Source organism: Gigantopelta aegis, unplaced genomic scaffold, assembly GCF_016097555.1.
Source record: "Gigantopelta aegis isolate Gae_Host unplaced genomic scaffold, Gae_host_genome ctg3538_pilon_pilon, whole genome shotgun sequence".
NCBI lineage: Eukaryota > Metazoa > Mollusca > Gastropoda > Neomphalida > Peltospiridae > Gigantopelta > Gigantopelta aegis.
Window position 1 is genome coordinate 1 of NW_024533392.1, and position 18,780 is coordinate 18,780.

General features: G+C 32.6%; 1 pseudogene; it reads left to right on the forward strand.

Moving 5' to 3' along the window:
• Positions 1 to 1,854: 1,854 nt before the first annotated feature.
• Positions 1,855 to 8,679, forward strand: LOC121392223 (annotated as a pseudogene).
• The last annotated feature ends 10,101 nt before the right edge of the window (positions 8,680 to 18,780 follow it).

Sequence of the window (18,780 nt, forward strand, 5' to 3'; positions counted from 1 at the left end):
ATACCCCTATTTAGTCTAACCTAGTGGAATAATAATAAGTGGAATATTACAATCACTATACATATAAATACTTTTATATAGAACTAATAGTTAAATAACAATTGTTGTTCACTGTAAAAATGTAATAAAATACCACAAAATCCACATTAATAATATAAGAAGATATAAACCATAGAATAATACTTCCACTATAGGTTTTGTGGAGATTTTTCGTCAATGTAAGTTAGTAACGTATTTATATAAAATTAGTGAACGATATTTGATAGATTGTTACAAGAAGGGAGGAGAGGAAAGAGGAGGGGACTAAATAAACTAAATAATATCAAGTGATTTAATAATATATACCTCCCAAAAATAAAAATAGTATAGTCCCTTGGGTTGATAATAGTAAATTATTAGGGAACATTAGAATAAAAGCACATTATTAAGATTGAAAACATTTGTTTTTCCACCGAAAAAAGTAATTTGACTTTAGGGTCCAAATTATTTTCAGGATCAGACCCACACTTGTGAACTCTAGAGGGAGAGACCACTAGTCATTATCTGGTATTTAATTCAGTTAAGACTAAAAATATTTATCACTATTTTCTGATCTCAACAGTAGTTAACATATGTTAGGATTAAGAGAGGGGGGCGTAGAAGGAGAGTTTGGAGATGAAAACCCAGCCTTAGGACATCTTTTGGAGGACCTAAATGAAATTAGTTGAAACTTAATAATAATGTTCAGTAAGACCTTTACTAGTAAGTACAATTTTGGTAAGCCTGCAAAATTAGGCCCAACCGAACTTTGTTCCATTTTATTAATTACATAAAACTTAAAAGTCCCCATTCAGACAGGTGTAGTTTAATAAAAGGCTATAACCGACTGTAAAAGTGTGGTGACAAAACCAAAGCAAAAAACTCCAATTGAGCTGGTGGGCATCCAACATCCCTTTCCGACGACAGTCAACCATTGTTTCTCAATTGGACCACTTATCAAACGTTTAAAATTAACTTGAAAATACTAAAAACTTTTAACATGAAAATGAAGAATTATAGTATTTTTAGATTACCTGATAGAAAGAAGTGAGTCACAAAATATTCTAATTGGACTAATAACTAGAAATATTAATAGTGGTCGGATTGGACCTAGCAGAGCTACAATCTGAACTCACAGCTATTACCAGGAGGAGTGTCAAACCTTTAATTCCTCCTTTATAATTTTGTACTGCATTTTCACTGAGCAGAATGTACGTTGTGGATCATAGGTCTTTAAGGTAAGCATTTATTGTTGTCACATAAGAAAAGGAGAATGATACTTTACATTAGGAATCTGAAAATTAACACAAAAAATAGACTCAGCAGACGAATTGGTGCCATTTTGCCTACTCCCGTTTTGCCTACTAATTGACGACCAGTGCCATTTTGCCTACTCATCAAAAACGTGATGAAATGATAGAAGTAAGTTTGTAAGAAAATAAAAAAGGTTAAAAATCAACTAATAGTATTAAGTTCCAACAAAACTATGTATCCACAATATAGTTCAAATGCAGTATGAGCAGAAATTCCTCTAATATACTCTTCTAACTAATTTGATCAAATCTACTTTTTAGTTTCTCCTATTTATTGTCTTTTTCAACAGACTTTCTTAGCTCTTTTTTAGGTGGGCTGGATCCTGCTTCAAATTGAGCAATGCTGACTTCAATGCTGATTGTTCTTTGCTTGAAGATTTCGACAAGTTCACACACTTGGGGGTGGGCTTTCCTTGCAATTTGCTTCAACATTGTTGTGCCATCTTCAAGGTGGTTGTTGGTCCTAGGGCTGCTGGCATCTGAGGAGATGTTCCATAGTCTAGGACCAAAGTTACCACCAACCATGTCCTGCTCAAAGTATTTTGTTCTTAATGCTTTAAAACACCGTCCACTAAACAATGAAGAAAAGATCATTTACTGTATTGAGGATGTCATTATGATGTCATTGTTTATTAGGTATCTATTTTAGTCGTTTAAACAGACCAAGTTTTCCAGTCTACAAACTTGATGGGTGGAGGGGGGGCTTCAAGTCTGTTGTCAAGTTACAATGTGTTGAATCTATTATTCATTGTAAAAATCTCAACTATTTACATTTGGACTACAACTTTAACTTAAAACCAGTAGACACTGACCATAAAAGAGATTGGGTTATGCCTTTTACTTGTGTTGTGAAATATTTTGTTTAACAAAATTGTGATCGATTCTCATGTATATATTGTCTGGGCAATGTAGATGTCTTCCAGGTATAGAATAAACATATCGTGTTAATACCTCTACTCTCCTTTCTCTGTCTCTGTCTCTGTCTCTCTCTAGCTTTCGACAGATTACATCTTATCTTTTCTCACATGGGACAACTTACTGGAATGATGTTGTAAATATAAGTGATGTGACAGATTAGAATGTGGTAAAGATCTTAAACATGTCATTTATTAGTTTTAATACTGTAGTTAATAACCTCTTTAATAAGTAATATATTGATGGAACTTCCCGTTATATAAGGTCTTGTTGTAAGGGACCTGTTTGGTGGTAATTTGGATTTTCTTTATGAGAGGAATTGTTCCATCATTAGAACAATGGTTTGTGAACCTCCTCTCTCGTCAATTTAAGTGTCGTCACTCAAAGGGTGTGTTAAAACAGTTACTTAAATAACAAGTTCAGAATCAATTTGACCTTGAACTAAGAGCAGCTGTAAGTCATACAATAGACAATTCACTCTATTTTAAGCCCTGTACCATTATTAGGTAATGCATTATATTCCTGACATGATGCCAGAAGGTATCAAACAAAACAAAGTTTGTGTTAGCAAAGAAAGCTGGCGATGTTGGAAACTAAACATTCCTTGGAAAGTCCTGGTCTACCTATCCCAGTAGAGAACATGATCCTACGTTATGTCCAAGTCTAAAGCTGATTGGTAGACTAACACAGCACATTATAACAGAGAGGTATACATTGAGGAGCTACTACTGATAATACAGTTTTGTAAAAAGAACTTGGGACATCTAACGTGTCTCTATCTCAAAGGAGAACAAGAGAGACAACATAATTATTTGAAGGATAGTTCCTACATCACTGCTGAAGAGGCTGTAGCTTTTTATATAACAACTGTCCACTGCTTAGAGAGCAGATGTTTCTCTTCTATCCATTACCTCCTTTGTCATACAAATATGACACTAAAATTCTTATCTTAGCACTAGAGAGATTTAAAGAAGTGTACAGGTACTAGATCATGTCGTAGTATCATTAAATGTATGGGAGTGTGTTTAGTGTTAAGAGTTTGTCTCAATCAATCTCAACGTGAAGAACTTGGTATACATTGAACAAGCTTATGATAATCCTCATGAGACACTATCAAGAATCAAATGTCATCTAATACAAAGAGCTTTCAAAGAAGTCAGTTCTTAGCCACACCTATTCATTAATTGACTACATCCATTTCTAGGTTGGTATAGAGTTTATACTTTATAGATCTCTATGGTCATCTGATACCAGTATATGAGGTAGAACCATTAGAGAAAAATAACTGATGCCTATCTTGATCAATATCTGTGGTACGAGGCTGACAAACGACAACTGTTTCCTTCCTGGATCAAACCATTAGACACTGAACCTCTTCCTCCACTAGTCTACAATAGTGTCAAGGTAAGAGAGGAGAAAGTAAGTTTATTCTTACCTCTTTTTCTCTCAGGTATCAATAATCTTCAAGATGTCTGGGATACTGGTGAAGGAGAGTGCAATGTAATGATGGAGTCATTGTTTGAGAAACTCTATGAGAAGATTGATCGGACATTATTGAATCAATTATTCTATAATTGTTGTTCACAATATTGCAGACTATATGACAGCTAAAAATAATGTGGTCATTTACTCAAGGTACAGCATATAATAGAACTCCACCCACTATATTATATCCTGATATGATGTTTGTCTCAAAGTCTATGTGAATGTCTTGTATATATTAATTACTACAATTCCATGTTCCATTACTACAATACAACAGTTTTTATATTAATACATAGTAAAGATAATCCTAACTTGTTTAATATGGGAGGATTTGAAGTATGTATATTACCAAAGTAAAAATATCGTAAAATGTATGAAGATTTTACACACAAAAAGGGAGTCTGGAACTTACAAAATGAGGTTTAGAACTATGAATATTATTATTGCTGTAATTGACCACACCCATCTTAATTACCTAGGTTACCAGGAATGTACTGCTTATTGTTTCCTAAGAGTAGATGACGAGTTCATTGTTTGGTTTGATAATCATGTTAGACAGATCTTATGGTATCTGGATAAAAGACATTATCAAGGTTAGACCCACACCTACTACTGTGAGCTATGATGTTGTCTCAAAGTCTATGAGAGGTGTGGCATATAATGACCACACCTCCATACTGATTACATTTGACTCCACACTGAGCTCATCATTATTACTACCTATATAAAATATATATCATATATAATTATTAATACATTATATATATATATATATATAGATTATTGATAAGTAGAATACTGGTCTAATGACTTACTTTAGAGAGGCTGTTGTTAATACTCAGGAGATTTTAGATCTATAGTTAAATGTGAAAACAAGGTTAATAAACTAGTCTAACCAGTTGAGAAGATATCATGACTCAACCCACTAGATTCAAAACTCGTATCAAGATTGGTCTAAACTCTAAAATGCCTTCTCGTTTCATACCCGTGGTATTTATATTCCTAAAGAACTCATAGGATAAGGGGGTGGGGATCAGTTTAATACACAATAAATTATCTGGGACTTCCACAGACAAATAGTCACCTCCAACATAGTATACAAATACCTACCTCATGTTGTATCATCATGAATGTCATCATGATGATTTCATCACAATGTCTATTAACAGTACGGGTTATGATAGCAACGAGTTGACTCTGTTCATTAGTTTGTTTCTCTATCACTACTATCTGTTGTCTTGTTGTGAGGGGAACTAGCATATCACAAACACAAACTATAGAGAGATTATATCTAATGTAACAATTCATACACCAGTGTATACATGTACACAACTTAAAGCATTGGGTAGTTTGCTTACTTTAATAAGAGATACAAAATGATTTACCATCATATATAGTAATCACTAACTACACAGGTACTATTAACAAATAGTCCTCAATATAACAATTTACATAAGAGATATAGAGGAATGAAGCAACCCTTATATAACACACTACTATCTACACTAGAGCCGGTTAAACATTCTCATGTTCAATAGTATTCATTAATTTCTTGAAGAAAAGCATTTATATATTTAATTAAGGAGAAGTAAAATTAATTACTGTTCAATAATTATAAACATAGTTCTCAGTTATTAAGCTCATATCTTCTCTGTCAGCTGTAATTGGTTTGACTCTTCAATTGAACTAAAATTAAGGAAATGTGTAGGACAATGTACTTTGAATATACCTAGAGAATAAAGGGATAAAAATAACAGGCATAATTTTCTCTCCTTACCAATATAAGCTAGGTATTAACTGGTATTATCATGACTCACACCAGATCTAAAATAACTGATACCCACATCAGTCTCTTTAGACCACCTCAGGTCAGATTGTGGCATCAAGACAAGTCCCATGGAGAGCATCCCTAAACCCTAAACATATAAACTATATGCCAGCAAAATATGACTTCCATCAGAGATATAGCAACTATTATTAGAACATAATACTTTGTATACTGATGCTGTTTGCTAACTTTTACTACATACAGTATGATATCTTTGTCCTTACTAATTAAGTCAAATAAAGATATAATGTATAATATTATGATAATGGAATGATTGAGATATGCTTGCTCTCCTGGTATTACTGGTTAAAAAACTGTCATGATATTGTTTATATGGCATGGAATAGTTCTAGACAATGACAGAACAATTCCTGTGAGCCCAGAATTCAGAAACATAAGGAATTTATTAGTATATTCCATTATTAATTTATCAAAGTCTTTCTTGTGCATCATTTGCAACAGGCTAAAGAGACAGACAATAAAGACTTGACAGTGTCATTTTAATTGACAAGTCTATTTAAGGTTTTCCATGAACAATGTAATGTAATGTACACTAAAATATGTACTTCTTATTAATCAACTTACTAAAACACTTCTTGGGATTGTGAACTTGTACTTGAGTATTGCAATACTCAAGTACAAGTTCAAAATATGTAATAAGTCAACCAATTGGTTGACTTATTACATATTTTTGATAAGCACAAAAAGAGTTGTTTTCTGATCCTAACAGATCATACAGTGTGTCATATACAAACAATAATTAACTCCTTACCACAAGCAATATATCCATTGTTTACAGACAGTCCCACAAACTTTGTTTTATTCACGTCACCTTTGTAAGTTTTTAGACAGGTTCCTGTCTCCACACACCAGAGTTTAAGTTCACCATCTGTAGAGCTATGAAAAGTATAATTGATTCATCCACTCAGTTAGCCAGACATCTTTACAGTAATAGTAACTTACACTGAGACTAACTCCTCAGAAAGCATTCTGATGTCCATTAGCCTAATTATATAATCTGCAAATGATACATAAACTTTGTTCATTGCACTTAGAGCTGCTATGATGATATTAACTAAGCTATTGTCTGATGGACAGTTACAAAGCACATGTGTTCTCTTACCAGTACTGGCATATGTCAGATGATATATTTTTAGGTTGAAATCTCACACTACAGATAGTTGCTTGTGTAGGTTGAGACTGAGCACTCTGGTTAATGTTAAATGCCACAGTTTAAGAGAATTGTCATCACCCCCAGAAGCCAAGAGAGATTGGTCATATAAATTATAGTGTATGGACCATACCCTTTTCTCATGCTCCTAAATAGTAGAATGAGACACTCAGTAGTAATATAACCATATCCTCATTTTTTTAGATCAACGAGAAGGATTGTTATGCCTTTCATTGCACAATGAAAGACACAACAATACTATAGCATGCTGTGAGTAATACTAATACTTGAGCCCCAGAAGAGAATGGACACAGATTATACTGACCTGATATGTGTGGATAGATTTGTTATGGTGAGTATCCCAAATTGATATATACCACCAAAATCACTAGTTGATAACTGTTGCTTAAGATAAGGATTATAGACTACAGAACTGAAAAAAAAGTATATTGATCAATTTCTATCTACTGGTGTCTGGTGACAATGTTATATACATTTAACAAATTTACGTATTCCTCCCCCCACACACAATTTATTGACAGTCAACGAGTGTGGGCGGAGTATCATCTAAAGAGACAAGAGGCTAATGCTCAAAATCGTCGTCTCACTCTTGAAGATCTTGAGGACTCCTGGGACTGTGGAATACCTCATATTAATACATTGTTCCAGAAAGATCGTCACACTCTAGCTTATGACAAAGGTTGGAGAGTGAGGACTGACTTCAAAACAATATCAGGTCCTTAAACAAAATCCATTCTGGTGGACTCATCAACGTCATGATGGCAAACTGTGGAACCTCAATAAACTATTGTACAGATATGATACAGGCTCTTGGGGGTGTGGAAGGGATAATGGAACACACCCTCTTCAAAGGCACATACTTTCCAACGTGGGAGGTCTGTTTTGGGAGAAAGCCAGTGGATTTGAGAAGTCAATGAAATACAAGAATTTAACTAATGCTCAGAGATCTGGTCTAAACCAGATTCCTAACAGACGATTTACATTGTGGTGGTCTCCTACAATTAACAGAGCTAATGTTAAGTTAATTAACTTATTAAAATTAATTAATTATTCTATTTATTAGGCTTATGTTGGTTTTCAAGTTCAACTTGATTTAACTGGTATATTCATGCATGGTAAAATACCAACATTGCAAATCTCTCTAATTCAAATTTTTCCGAGCTCATTTGTGGCAAAAAATTCATGAATCTGTTGTGATGGATCTCTGTCTGGTAGATCTCATAGTTTATGCTCCACCCACTGACCACACCCTCTAATTCTAGGTATTTGATCAAGAGTTAGATGCATTAGAGATGGAGACACTACAGAAGGAGACCGTTCATCCTCGTAAATCATATAAAACGAACAGTTCATGTGCTGACATACTCTTGTTTGCCTCTTATAAATGGAATGTGTCTAAAACCATCTTTATTAGCAGATACAAAGTAAAAACAGCTGTGTTATTAATAACAGTAATAATAGTAGATACAAAATAAAGACACTTGTTATAACCAGTATTATAATAAGGAATGTGTCTAAACAATTAGTACTAGTAGAGGACAATAAAGTTATTGTTAATACCGGGGTAATATCAGCTGATGATGAGTAGTGTATATATCTGTCAATCCTCTGAGTTGTTGTGATTATAATGGAGACTACTGTCTGAGCTGAAACATTATAATGACATACTGACATTAATATTATTAATTTATTGATAATAATTCTACAGGGATGTAATGGATGCTACAACTACACAGAAATATTGGGTAGATGTTCAGTTACGTTGGGGAGATTATGACTCACATGATGTAGAGAGATATGCTTGTGCTAAGTTCTTAGATTATACCACTGATAACATGAGTATTTATCCATCACCTACTGGAGCAATGATTGGTATTGACTTAGCTTATAACTTACACAGGAGAGAGAGAGAGAGAGAGAGAGGTTAATGTCATTTTTCTTAGTGCCTTTGCCCTTGGTTTATGCGTTTTCAAGGAGGGTTCTCAAGGAGTTACCCTTCACTACTTATGTGCTTTTCTCTGAACTTTACTGTTTAGGAGCTCAGGAAGAACTTGATATTTGCTCCACTCATTGACCACACATTACTAAACTAAGTTTAGACTGTTGGAATATTTTAAATACATTTTTGTTATTTACAGATGTTTTTTCTTTAAATACAATATTATAATTAAAAATTTACAACGATAATACAACAGTGTAAAGACATTGTAAAAATTTACAATACATTTACATACAAATTTACACAGTGGTAATGCCAATACATTTACATACATATTTACACATTGTTATTACAATTGAAAATTTACAACGTTAATACAACAATTGTAATAAATCCATCATATATACATTATGTAAAATACATGGTACAAAATGAATGGATATTTAATATTGTAATTGTAGTATAAACCATCTCATTTACATCAATAGAACAATGAATGTATTTGATACTTTTTTCCTGTGAAACTTCTACTATATCTTGTATGATTACATTCAGTGATTATGAATCATAATAATGGTATCATACTGATCCATTATTATTGTATTATTTATTTGAAATATTGAGATGTTATGATGCCATTCTGGTAAATATATTTGCTGTTTACATTTCACTGAAATGTAAACAAGAATTAATGTTGTTTACCAAAATGGAATCACAACACCTGCAATATTTCAGTTTCATTTGTTTGCATGATAGTAATTGTATCAATATGTATTGTCTGTTAATATAGGTTCATAGTTTGTAAAGTATCAATTTAGTTATATAGCTGGAACTCATTAGGTTAAGCAAGGAATGAACATCTCTCTCAGTTATTATTATTATAACAAGCTCTACAAATCAATCAACTATATAAGTGATATAGTCATAATATAAGCAGCTCACAATTAAATCCCACTCTGGCTTACTTAGAGTAGTTGCCATTTTCATGATTGTTTAATATATGTAAATAGAGTCTGTGTTCTTTAGTTACTATTTTAAAGCATAGCACAGGTCCTAGAATAGGTGTGACTGACTATAACTAATGTTTTATGCATAACTACAGATCCCACCCGTGTCTATCGACATTAACGGCTGCGCGAATTGACTGATACCTCAAAATCTATTGGATTTATCTTAGAGAAAATGACTCTGAATAGCTTTTTGTTCTTTTTGAGTGCTCTGACTTGTTTTGTTTCTTATGTTCACTGTAAGTCGCCTCACTACAATATCTACTAAGCAAATTAAATTAAATATAATTATTATTACTTTAATTTCTCGTTCATTTTTATATCTAGCAAGTTCTATAATACTCTTTCGTAATGGAGTCACTTCAAACTCCTACAACTATGGAATTGTAAGGGTCTATGACAATGATGATGTGACGGCCGGCAATATCTGTGACGACTACAGCTACAGTCAAAATGAAGCTGATGTCATTTGTCATCAGTTAGGATATACAGGAGCCTCGAGTTACTCTAGAGCAGGATTGGTTAGGTTAGTAAAACAAAAAATGGCTAAATTTTAAATATATAAGCAGTTATGGTACCGATTACAGTCTGACAATTCTAAGTGATGTCTCCTGTGATAGTAGTGAATATCTGACAATCTTTCAATGTTCCTTCTCTACTGGTACTAGAGGATGCATCAACTCATATGATGCTACTGTGTATTGCTGTGAGTCACATTCCTCATAAAAAGCATGCAACATATTTATCTAAATTCTTGCAGACGCTACTAGGATCTGGAACAACAATCCTTACCCTGGTATGATACGTCTTCAAGGAGGAAGTTATTCTAATGAAGGTCGTGTGGAGGTCTACTGTAGTGGACAATGGGGAACTATGTGTGATGATCAGTTTGGTAGCACTGATGCTGGAGTGATATGCAAACAACTAGGATACAATGGCTACAATAACTACAATCATCTTAATCTGTAGGGTATACTTAACGTTAAGTAACACAGCTCATACACTTCATAGATCTGGTGCTACAAGTCAACCAATATGGACTGCTACAATGCATAGCACTTCTTCTGACATTTGTTACTCCTCAAGCAACTCATGTCCATCGACTTCATATGCTAGTAGTGTCTGTACACATAATGATGATGTTACTTTGGAGTGTCTATACAGTATGTGTAATTTAATAATTATTTTTAGCTCATATAATTATAATCTGTTCTCTCTTTTATATCAGTCTCTAGTCGCTCCAAACCTACTACTACAGTTAGTACATGTAATGGTGAGTAACATATGCAATGATCATGTCAGTGTTCACTATTTCTCTTGTCACAGCTGATACAAATATTTCATGGATAGATTATATAACTGAAAACTGGGTCGTTATCACTGTCTGTGTTACTGCATTTATTTTGTTTTGCTGTTGTTGTTGTGGAGGAGCATGCTGTTATGCTTGTGTCCAAAATGATTGTTCCTGCAGTGAACCAGGCAAATTTTGTATTGACTGTTTAGTATGTCCATATCTCTGTATGATATACTTTTCAGAAACTCCAGAGCAACGAGAACTCAGAAAAATCAAACGTTTGTTAAAAACGCAACAAACAGTACAAATGATGCAAATGTATGAACTACAGCAACAAAGACAAGGCATACAACAACAACAACAAACAACAACGACAACAACAACAACAAAAACAAAAACAACAAAAACGTGTGTAATAGATTGTTGATATTGGGCCATATAGATAGTAACAGTGATGAACTATGTAGTACATTTAGGAAACTAATTCAATGTTTAGTGTTAATTAGTTAATATAAAATTTGTTCATTTATAGTTTTTGAGTTGTTATTTAGTTTTGTTTAGCTCAATACATTTTAAACATTGACATTACAAGAAATGTTAATTAATTTTTCAAAAGCTATTTAAGCTGATAATGAAATATAATCATTTATACCAAAACTTCCCAACTGCTTCAAAAGTCATCTTATAAGTTTGATGCTTTTCATGAATCTTTGTTAAAAGAATTTGAGAATTCATATATTATCACAAGAAAATGATACTTATTTCCAAATGTTGAAAACAAATATATAATATTTAGTGAGTAGTCTCTATGCATGCAGTGATAGAAATGAAATGGTTTACTTTAAAGTTCTATGATCAAGACTCTACTTTTCCATAATAGAGAGTACTCAATTAGAGATTGAAGACTTATTTCCAGTACTCTAGATTTTATATGTTAGTAAATATCACAATGGTATTATTTAACAATAATTTAAAAGGGATTAAGGAAAACATTTGGTATTGTATCACGTTGAGAACACAGTGTCATTTTATTACATATATTACCTTATTATTGTACATACCCATACATAATTAAATATTTAATGATTGGACCCAAGTCACCAGCATCATCATCCAATCCTGAACTTAGACTACTATCACCTAGAATTTGTAAACTTCTTGACAGGTACTTCTTGTCTTCTGGTGGAGGGATGTATACTCTATTGCTTATACGGTAATGATAGTGCATTTCATATTATGTTTACTAAGTAATATCTATATACAGTTAAATATCTCCATCATGCTTGATACCTTAAGTGCATAGGAATCTTTATTCTATGAATTGTCTATGTTTTTTGCTATACTTTTGGTTGATACATTTATATCTTCAAAAGTCATCAACTATATAAATGTCATACAGCACAAATTATTAGGACAATATATTGATGGTTTATCAAGAATATGTGAACAAATAAAAGTAGACAATAAACTCATTTCCAATTGTTTGTACGCACTACATACAATTACTTGTTACATTATCACCAGAAGAGCTAAAGAAATGAGCTGAACATTGACCACAGCTTGATGGTACACATATAGCATCAGGTATGTTTGGACATTGTGCTGTATCACATAGATTGGTCGGACATTTTACCTCATAAACATCGTTCTTGCACTTTATACCTGTTGCAACAAAAGAGTTAAATTAAAATACTGTTTAGATATATACTAAATTTTTTTATAAAATGACTGTTGTTTTCAGTGAATTCTAACAAGGATAAAACACTTATCACATCATTACAGACAGTTATATAAAGTTTCAAATTGCCGACATGTACCCACAACAAAGTTATAACATCATTGAAGGATATTGTTTGTACATGGACACTTACAGGCAAAATGAACACAAGTCTATAGATAGTGCAATGAAATTGAATTGATAAGATGTAAATAATTACTAATTTGTAAGCATGCATACAAAATTTGTAAATAAAATTATAGCAAAGCAAAATAACAATTACATGTAAAGTATTACCATTCTTTCTCTGAATGTTAATTGGATTTAACTTCATGCCACCAACATAACTTTGCCCTGCATTACTTCTCCAGCCATAGATAGAGACAAACAATTTACCATTTGGGTTAGGATGTGTTATTGTATTAGTACCACTAAAAGATGTTGAATACCCATATCCATAGATAGAACCATCAAAAGCATATATTAGAACCCATGGTGGATTGATAAGAACATTGTTGATCAATAAACTCTGGTTAAAATAGCATCATTTGGTACAACAACACTGTAATAACTAGTAACACTTGATAGCAATGCAGAGAACTGGATGGAGTGTTCATATTGTTCTATTGGTGGTAATGTGTTAAGGGAAGGATCACCATAGTTGCCACCAGCATACCATGTACTAACACCATTTGAGCAACATAGATTGGTTGATCAGATATAATACTACAGTATACATTGTTGGTTGTGTAAAACCAATTGGTATTGTTTTTCATCAAATTTGATAAGTTCAACATTGTAATTTGCACCACAGGTTTTGATTGCATTTGTTTTACTGTTAGTAGCAATCACTTTGTAACTTTGTCCATTGATACGACCCATGTGTGGTGATAACAGAAATGTCTTTCCCCATGCTATTGTTGGTGTCAATTGTGTAACAATAGAGTCAGCATCATTAGTCCCAGCTGGAACTCGGGCAGCTTCATGTCCACTGATAATTGTGAGTGGACTGTCTGATGTAATTTTAGTTCCTGTAAGATCAACATGAGGCTTAAAAATTAAAAATGTTTGAAGAGAATGAAGAACAAAATCAAAAGAATGTCCAGCTGAAACAATTATATTAACAGCATCACTCTCCTGAGGATTTGATGGAACAGTAATATCATTGTTTGGAATGATAGTCACATTACTGTTATCAAGGCAACCAATAATCATGAACTGACTTGTCTGATCACTCCAACCTAATGTAGACACAACATAGTATGTGTATTGAGTTGTTGGCTGTTTATGACATGGAAGAGCTAGATAAGACATGAAGTCATCCTCACTACGGTTGCTCCATCCAATAACTGATATTGGCTCTGAGTAAAGAGAGTAAACTTTCAGACCCTTTCTCCTCAGGAATAGGTATTATCTAACACTTCATAACTTGTTGGTATAGAGACTTTATGAGGTTTGTGATAACTAGATGTACCCATATATGAGAAGTTGTCATCAAGTGATGTGACTTTGAAATTAACAGGAGTCATTCCCATAGTATGAACATACAATGTAAGTTCATTAGCTCTGTTGTTGACCATATAGAATCCCAAGAAAATTCACTACTGTATGTGTTGAGGTCAGTATGTGGCACTATAATAAATAGCATAAAATTAAAATAGAAGTATTTTGTACTATAGTGATATTAGAAGCTTTTTAAAATAATAATTATGTCAGAATTAGCAAAATAAATATTTTTTGTCTTATAAGTGACTAACATAAGAGAAATTAATTTTAAATGACATGCAATCCCAAGCAAATAGAAAATAAAGAAATAGACTTCATTCGATAAGAACTCTCAACATCACTTCCCTTTATAATATTTAAATTTAAGATGATTTTGTTATTAGAGTTTATGAGAATATACATTGTTGGATATAGCCATGTTTTGTGACTCATGCTAATAAGTATGAAGTATGCTGTGTAATAAACTCTGTTAATAACATTTACAATGACAATAAAAATAGTCTCTAACTATTAATTAATATTAAAAACTATATTGAAGGAAAAGTCCTGAGCCAGATGCTAAGTCTATCAAATTTTGTATAAATTGCTAATTAATTAATTAATTTATTAAAGGAACTGTGACGATGCATTGCATGACGCTTCTGACTTTGTTTTAACTGGTGTATCAGCTGGAGTAGGTGAAATAATTAAACCACTTACCTATAGGAGTTGGTGTAGGTGTAACTATAAAGCCACTTAAAGAGCTTGTTGGAAGATTTGTACTACTTATCAAAGTGGATGGAGTTTGAAATTTTGTGTCTACATTAAGTACAATTGATAATATATTGTAAATTTTATAAAAAATGTGACTAATATATATGGTATGAGATTCTGATTTTGTCTTACCAAGTATGTCAGTTGGTGTGAGTGAGGCTATAGATGATGAAGAAGAAGCTGGATGACAACCAATATCAGCTATATCATTGCAACAATCATTAAAGTTATGACAGTTTATATCACAATAGCATCCATTGTTGCTACAAGGTCGTGAAAGTTTCCATAAACAACATCCAGAATAGCTGAGATTGAGTGCCAAACATGAGCCTAAAATTAAATAAACTAAATTAATTAATTAACAGTACTCACTAACCTATAGGAGTTGGTGTAGGTGTAACTATAAAGCCAATTAAAGAAGATGAAGAGCTTGTTAAAAGATTTGTACTAATTATAGAAGTGGATGGAGTTTGAGATTTTGTGTCTACATATAGTACAATTGATAATATATTGTAAATTTTATAAAAGATGTGACTAATATATTGTATGAGATTCTGATTTTGTCTTACCAAGTATGTCAGTTGGTGTAGGTGAAGCTACAGATGATGAAGATGAAGCAGGATGACAACCAATATCAGCTATATCATTGCAACAATCATTAAAGTTATGACAGTTTATATCACAATAGCATTCATTGTTGCTACAAGGTCGTGAAAGTTTCCATAAACAACATCCAGAATAGCTGAGATTAAGTGCCAAACATGAGCCTAAAATTAATAAACTAAACTAATTAATTAACAGTACTCACTAACCTATAGGAGTTGGTGTAGGTGTAACTATAAAGCCAATTAAAGAAGATGAAGAGCTTGTTGGAAGATTTGTACTACTCATCAAAGTAGATGGAGTTTGAGATTTTGTGTCTACATAAAGTAAATTGATAATATATTGTAAATTTTATAAAAGATGTGACTAATATATATGGTATGAGATTTTGATTTTGTCTTACCAAGTATGTCAGTTGGTGTAGTTGAAGCTACAGATGATGAAGAAGAAGCAGAATGACAACCAATATCAGCTATATCACTACAACAATCATTTAATTCATGACAGTCTATATCACAATAGCATCCATTGTTGCTACAAGATAACGGGGACCATACACAACATCCAGAATAGCTGAGATTAAGTGCCAAACATGAGCCTAAAATTAATAAACTAAACTAATTAATTAACAGTACTCACTGACCTATAGGAGTTGGTGTAGGTGTAACTATAAAGTCACTTAAAGAAGATGAAGAGCTTGTTGGAAGATTTGTACTATTTATGAAAGTGGATGGAGTTTGAGATTTTGTGTCTACATAAAGTAAAATTGTTAATATATTGTAAATTTTATAAAAGATGTGACTAATATATATGGTATGAGATTTTGATTTTGTCTTACCAAGTATGTCAGTTGGTGTAGTTGAAGCTACAGATGATGTAGAAGAAGCAGGATGACAACCAATATCAGCTATATCACTACAACAATCATTTAATTCATGACAGTCTATATCACAATAGCATCCATTGTTGCTACAAGATAACGGGGACCATACACAACATCCAGAATAGCTGAGATTAAGTGCCAAACATGAGCCTAAAATTAAATAAACTAAATTAATTAATTAACAGTACTCACTAACCTATTGGAATTGGTGTAGGTGTAACTATAAAGCCAATTAAAGAAGATGAAGAGCTTGTTGGAAGATTTGTACTACTCATCAAAGTAGATGGAGTTTGAGATTTTGTGTCTACATAAAGTAAAATTGATATTATATTGTAAATTTTTAAAAGATGTGACTATATATATGGTATGAGATTTTGATTTTGTCTTACCAAGTATGTCAGTTGGTGTAGTTGAAGCTACAGATGATGTAGAAGAAGCAGGATGACAACCAATATCAGCTATATCACTACAACAATCATTTAATTCATGACAGTCTATATCACAATAGCATCCATTGTTGCTACAAGATAACGGGGACCATACACAACATCCAGAATAGCTGAGATTAAGTGCCAAACATGAGCCTAAAATTAATAAACTAAACTAATTAATTAACAGTACTCACTAACCTATAGGAGTTGGTGTAGGTGTAACTATAAAGTCACTTAAAGAAGATGAAGAGCTTGTTGGAAGATTTGTACTATTTATGAAAGTGGATGGAGTTTGAGATTTTGTGTCTACATAAAGTAAAATTGTTAATATATTGTAAATTTTATAAAAGATGTGACTAATATATATGGTATGAGATTTTGATTTTGTCTTACCAAGTATGTCAGTTGGTGTAGTTGAAGCTACAGATGATGTAGAAGAAGCAGGATGACAACCAATATCAGCTATATCACTACAACAATCATTTAATTCATGACAGTCTATATCACAATAGCATCCATTGTTGCTACAAGATAACGGGACCATACACAACATCCAGAATAGCTGAGATTAAGTGCCAAACATGAGCCTAAAATTAAATAAACTAAATTAATTAATTAACAGTACTCACTAACCTATTGGAATTGGTGTAGGTGTAACTATAAAGCCAATTAAAGAAGATGAAGAGCTTGTTGGAAGATTTGTACTACTCATCAAAGTAGATGGAGTTTGAGATTTTGTGTCTACATAAAGTAAAATTGATATTATATTGTAAATTTTTAAAAGATGTGACTAATATATATGGTATGAGATTTTGATTTTGTCTTACCAAGTATGTCAGTTGGTGTAGTTGAAGCTACAGATGATGTAGAAGAAGCAGGATGACAACCAATATCAGCTATATCACTACAACAATCATTTAATTCATGACAGTCTATATCACAATAGCATCCATTGTTGCTACAAGATAACGGGGACCATACACAACATCCAGAATAGCTGAGATTAAGTGCCAAACATGAGCCTAAAATTAATAAACTAAACTAATTAATTAACAGTACTCACTAACCTATAGGAGTTGGTGTAGGTGTAACTATAAAGTCACTTAAAGAAGATGAAGAGCTTGTTGGAAGATTTGTACTACTCATCAAAGTAAATGGAGTTTGAGATTTTGTGTCTACATAAAGTAAAATTGATAATATATTGTAAATTTTATAAAAGATGTGACTAATATATATGGTATGAGATTTTGATTTTGTCTTACCAAGTATGTCAGTTGGTGTAGTTGAAGCTACAGATGATGTAGAAGAAGCAGGATGACAACCAATATCAGCTATATCACTACAACAATCATTTAATTCATGACAGTCTATATCACAATAGCATCCATTGTTGCTACAAGATAACGGGGACCATACACAACATCCAGAATAGCTGAGATTAAGTGCCAAACATGAGCCTAAAATTAATAAACTAAACTAATTAATTAACAGTACTCACTAACCTATAGGAGTTGGTGTAGGTGTAACTATAAAGCCAATTAAAGAAGATGAAGAGCTTGTTGGAAGATTTGTACTACTCATCAAAGTAAATGGAGTTTGAGATTTTGTGTCTACATAAAGTAAAATTGATAATATATTCTAAATTTTATAAAAGATGTGACTAATATATATGGTATGAGATTTTGATTTTGTCTTACCAAGTATGTCAGTTGGTGTAGTTGAAGCTACAGATGATGTAGAAGAAGCAGGATGACAACCAATATCAGCTATATCACTACAACAATCATTAATTCATGACAGTCTATATCACAATAGCATCCATTGTTGCTACAAGATAACGGGGACCATACACAACATCCAGAATAGCTGAGATTAAGTGCCAAACATGAGCCTAAA